Source organism: Lycium ferocissimum, chromosome 10, assembly GCF_029784015.1.
Source record: "Lycium ferocissimum isolate CSIRO_LF1 chromosome 10, AGI_CSIRO_Lferr_CH_V1, whole genome shotgun sequence".
Classification (NCBI taxonomy): Eukaryota; Viridiplantae; Streptophyta; class Magnoliopsida; order Solanales; family Solanaceae; genus Lycium; species Lycium ferocissimum.
Window position 1 is genome coordinate 56,815,612 of NC_081351.1, and position 6,392 is coordinate 56,822,003.

Sequence of the window (6,392 nt, forward strand, 5' to 3'; positions counted from 1 at the left end):
CCAAACAAAAAAAAAGAAAACCAAAAAGAAATTGTTTAAAACATCCAAGCCAAACAAGGCAAAACCCAAACAGAATTGTCTGGAAATAGAAAGCCCTACAAGGGCAACCAAAGCATAATCATGAGGGGTAAAGGGGTCTCCAGGTTGCCATCCTGCTAGTCGTATCATCGTCATCCGAGCTACTGCCATCATCACCTAATTCACCTCGGGCTACTGAAATTTCCGTTGTTGATTATAATATTTCTTGAAGGTTAATGAATCTCGTTCTTTACTCGCGAATGTTTTATTTTTGTTGAGGATTCGCCTACCGAGATGGGAATGGTAGGTGCCCGCGCGATCCTAAAGTGGGTCGTGACAATTTTCCCCACGATACCCCGCGTCCAGGGTCGCACTGATAGTTATTACACGTGGGACTTTTGGATAACGGTGAAGAATTTTCCTAACTTAGAATATTTCAGCCGGTTTATCCTTGCGATTTGGCGGGGCGGCCCGGCCAACCCCGTGTGCGGGGGTGGTCCGCGTAGGCGGAATTTCTGAATAATTATTGAGCTCGCGTCTTCGGAACATATTCCGCAGAGGCGGTATCGCATAGGCGAGTGGTTTCACGCATTAACAAAAATAGTTGAATTAGACCTAGCTTATATTTCCTCATTTCGGGATTGGACCCCATTTTCACCCAATATCATATTTCCAAGAGCTGGTTTGGGAGATTAATTCAAAGAGCTCAAGAGTCTTTGGAAAGGTAACCCCTAGCCCTAATTCAATTCTTTCCTTATTTTCCTTATCTTTCATTATTTTAATTCATGTTAGGATTTTAAGGATTTAGGGAAAAACCTACAAGCTTAGCAAAACCCTAGATGAGTAAAATGGAGTCTTTTAAGTGAAATCTTGGTGATTGAGGATTAATAGCTTATTGTTAGCTTGGGGAAACTGCTTTCAAACTCCAATCTCTAAGTTTTAACTTGGGTTTCTTAAATGGGTTAAGTGTGGGATTTTCTTAGAATTTAGGGGTTTTGGTGTTTAAGGGAATTGGGAACTCATTTGGGTTATATGTTATGAACTTTAGGGTATGGATTGTTGGAGATTCTAGTAGATGAGTTATAAAGAAATTTTTTGATATTTCCCTTGTAGGTGCGGGTCTTTCTCTTTAGAGTCTCTTGAAACCCTCTTAGGGTCATGATAGTTTGAGTGTTCTCTACGCGTTACTTATATGAGTTGCTTTCCTTGTTAGATCCTACCGTATCCGGGCGCTTTTTGTAGAAGGAAGATGAAGCTCAAGATGGATGTTCGTGGCACCTGTTCGTCCTCGAGGTAGGTTACGGCTTACTTGAGTTAGACTTCGATTAGTATTTCGTATGTAAATAGTAGATATTGATGGAGAAATCATGTTTAGGTCTTTGGACATGGCGTGAAGTGGTGTACTTAAGTAGGTTGGTAATTGCTTAATTGCGATGTTGGCTAGTTTCCTTATTTGTGATGCTGGGCATGTCGCTATGTTAGTGAAGTTAAGGCTTGCCACCATATTTATTTATGACTAGGGGTTGCGTGTACTTGATTTTGTCTTGATTGGCGTGTTATTTGTCTCATAGCATGCTATTCACCCATTCCATATCATTGCATGTTACTATATACTTGACTTGTCAACCTCCGTTCATAATTGTGGGCTGTGACAAAGATGAAACTAGTGACCTGATAGGCTTGGGAGTATAAGTTCCATCTTGGATTGTGATTTGAACAATGAGTTCCATGGTATTATGTCGTACTTGATTTTATGTATTTACTGTTTGATATTCGGACATTAGTGGCATTACTAAGACCCTTGGGTTTATCATCTGTTGTGAGTTTCCTTATATTATGTTGATATTCATGCGTGGCATTCCATATGCGTTTCTCATTGTAACTTGGTGTGATTGGAACGGAAATCATAAAAGAGACATGGTACTACTTTTTAGAAACATAAGGTAATATTGATGAAGGAAAGTGAGAATCCGTGATCCGAAGTTGATATCGGAGAGGAACGTGTTGTACTCGCTACCAAGGTTTCTTGTCGGGATGAGGGTGTACATGGACTTCGCGGGTCCCCCATGGTCCATGACTATCAAGACATGGAGGTTTCTGTCTGTAGCATGTATGTACGGGTTTGAGATATTGGTCATTGCATTGCATTTGCACTCCATTCATCCGCATTGTACTTCGCATCATTGTTGGTTTCCTTTATTTTATCTATTCCTTGATTTTGGATTGGTTGAATGATTAATTGGTAGTGTGGGATCTACTTGGTGAGGTGAAATCCATTGAGTATTAGGAGTATGACTTTAGGTTATGATCTAAATATAGGGGGACTTCCTATAGCGTGAGTTGTGAACTATTGTGTTGATGTATTAAATTCTCTGTTTGATTTCTTATCATCCTTATCTGTTAAATTTCGCTTGTTATATATGTTTTTCTAATCATTGTCGGCCTATGATGCTTACTAGTACGTGTGTTGTACTGATACGACTCTTGCTACACCCTTTTTGGGGTGTAGGGTTGTTATAGGTTGATGTTGAGATTCTGTTAGCTTTCGAGGATGCCACGGAGTTCATTTTAACCTTTTTGTTTAGTTCTCATTCCAAAACGAAGGTTGTATTTAGTTGTGGTTGCAATCTACTTCAAGTTGTTTATATTAGAAGCTCTTGTATGAGTCTTGACCCGGTTTTGGGAAACAGTTTAACCAATAAAAGTATTTTCTTCCGTTGATCTTTCTTTAAAAATTGTGTTTGAAATGACTAGTTTATTGTTTCTCTTTAAGATTGTGTAATTTGAGTACTTCGCTTTGGAAAGGGTTCGCCCACCAGGAGGGTTAGCGCCGGTGCCCGCATGACCTGTGTTTTTGGTCATGACATTAACCGGTATCATTATGAAAATAAATACGTCTTTTAATATATTCTAATCACAAAACCAAAAATAAAAAATAAAATGAGAGATGTTAAATAATGTAAAATTATAAATAGTAAAAGAAGTTCGAATATAATTTAACTATTATTTATGTGTTAAGAAAAGGGTGTAAGAGATAAATAAGGTGTTAAGTTACTGGTTCGGGTTTATCTTCTTCTCCAATTTCATCCTCATTAAATTGTTCATAAGGTCCCCCGCCTCTGACAATAACCAATTGCCATCTTCGATCTCATTATAACTAGGACAACGCATTAAACCCCATATGTTGAATTCCCAACCTATACAATCTCCATCAAGAATGAATATATTTCATGCAATATATATATATATATATATATATATATATATATATATATATATATATATATATATATATATATTTCATTTTACCAAAAAAAATAAAAAATACTCTGCATAGTAATATTTCGAGTAACAAAACGACAATAGAATCTTATAAGTGAACGATATATATATATATATATATATATATATATATATATATATATATATGCTACATTTGTGATTGTTAGTATTAATTACAGATTGATGGGGAAGTATTGAGAAGAGGTTTGGTAAATATGTTTTCAGTCATTAAAATGACTGGTTAGGTACCTATTCCTAATAGATTTAAGTTAAAATGTGTCTCTTTCTAAAGATGTATCTATTGATTTGAACAGACACTTAGGTATTAAATACCTAATTACTCCCAAATAGAATATGAATTATATTACTCCCTCTCTTTCACTTTCACAACAAATCAAAATATTTTGTTCTTTTGGGAAATTCGAATTAATTGTTGATGTTCAAATTTTGTTGGATTTGTAAAATCCTAGAGGAACTATGCCACCATCCTTGCAGCAACGAAGTGGGAGGCTTAAATTCCTTAAGGACGGAGATTACTCTATCAAAATCAGATTAGTTCTTCCCCACTTCTAAAACATAATTTTTTAACAATGTTAAAGAATTTAAGTATTCAATGATGCAACAAAAAAGGTAGTAAGCAATTGTTGCAGCGAACCGTCAATATGGTATTGATTTCAATATAACAGGAGGTGCCGTTGTTAATTACTCTATATGGTGCGGTGAACGTGGAACCATTTTGGTGATTCTGAAATTTAAATACCGAATAAGAATGAGTTGCACCGAATAAGGATGAGTTGCAAAAAAAAAATCAACTTAATTCCACGTTTCCCTTGTCACTTGATGATGGTATTATCAAGACTATGGTACTCTAAAGTCAGAAATCATATCAAATTGATTTGGATAATGGTTTTGGCTCATTGATGTTTTCATATGTGGATTAGTGAGTGGTGACTAGTAATGACTAAGGCAAGGAAGGAAGTTTTGTGTGGTAATTGGCATTAATACTTCTTTTTAGCAGTAGGAAGAGGCGTGATTCAGTTAGAGAAACTTGGAATTATGAATTCGGCAATATAATCGGGTTCTATTTTCTTGACTCAACTTACTTATTTATATATTTCTACCCATGGAATTGTGATGAAATTCTATTTTTATAAATGTTAGGGTAGATGTTTATTATGTGAGTCTGAAATATTTTTTTATTCGCATAACATAAAATTGAGTAGTTGGTATACAATTTGGTAGAATGCATAAAATATGTGAATGGTTATTTTCAAGGTAGTAAGGCATGAATTAGACTTACAGTGATACTGGAAAAGTTTATTTTTGAGATTATGAAATAGTATAGATATCTTGGAATGGGTCAGTGAAAATTTAGATTTCTTAATTTGATAAGAACAAAAGGTCAAACTATTGAAATGTTTAAGGGTCACTAAGGATCAGTTGAAAAACCATTGGAAAAGAATATTAAAAAGTCCTACGAAGTGATCGAGGATGTGAAATAATTTCCAATGAAGGATAATAATTTATTTATAAATATAGAAATTTATAATCGAAAGCAACCCATGATAATACTACAACGACAATTGAGAATGTAGTAAGTCAGACTGATACTACGGTAATAGTGAATAAGACTTTATTAACTCTAGACAATATGTAGTATGAAACTTGTTTCTTCTCTGGATAAAGAAAACATAGTGAGTCTTCTATTGAACCTAGGAGGAGGGAAAGGCTTACCGAGAATAAGAATATAAGTTTTTTTTCTCAAGCAAATTATGTTTTAATTGAAGGAAGCACTTATAAAGTATTAAATAAAATACTATTCTCTTGAATCTAGATGAGGATCAAAAGAAGTGAAGCAATGGCTTCATGTTGTGCTTTCTATTATTATGGGTCGTTGTGTGGATTAAACAAGCTCCAAAAAAATATATATATATGAAAATTTGATAAGGTAATTTTATCAAATGTTTTAAAGATAATGGAGCGGATAAATGGATTTCAGGTTCACTAAAGATTACACGGTGATAGCATATCTTTATGTTGGTGACGTGCTATAAGAACTAATATGAAACGCATGAATGAAACTAAGCAGTTTTGAACTCTAAAGTTAAGATGAAAGATTTGAGAGAAGTTGATACTATCTCTTAAGTATCAAAATTAAAAATGTAGTGGGGGTTGATATTATGCGAATATTACTACATTGAAAAGGGTCTTTACAAGGTATTTAATCATTTGAGTATTAGGAAATTTATACTCAATTTGATAGTTTAATAAATTTAATGAGAACACATAAAGGTTAATTAGTCAATAAGACTATGCTATTGCAGTGGTAATTTAATTGCAATAGGTTTTGCCTTGCTATTTGTAGATATAGAAACATGCTCATAATCCTAGAAGTGGCGGAGAAGTATCATAAGGATACTTGGCTATCTTAAAAGGATAAAATCTTTGCATTATTCTAATATATATATATATATATATATATATATATATATATCTTCAATATTGTAATGCTAGTCGGATAACTACTGTAGATGATAATATATTAGCGTCCGACTGGATCCTCTTTTAGATGGAGAAGTAGTTTCATGAGCTTCTAAGAAACAGATGTGGGTTACTCAATTCTTTATGAAATTGGGATTTATAGATGCAGAAAGAGAGACAAATGGCTAGAAAAGTTATTATAAAGTTGTGGCCACAACGGTAGTCAATTGTTCTCTTTGCACTATGATAGTGAAGCAATTATGTCTAAGGCATTTAGGAAAAATGGAAAATCTAGACATATTGCTTGAATAAGACAACTGAATGTTGGTGGTGTCACGACCCATTTCGACTAAGTCATGCGGGTACTTACCTTTCCCACCACAGTAAGCGAACCCTCAACCCAACGATAAGTAAAGACATCAATAAATAATTCAATCAAGCGGAAGAAAATAATTACGTAAATCTCACAATAATATATAATAGAAATAGTGCGGAAATAAGGAAAATACCCCCAGGGTCTGGTCTAAGTCATACAAGAGCATCTAAAAGAAATTATACAAGTCTGGAATAATATGATAATACATCATCTGTTGTCTCGGAGAAAAACAAGA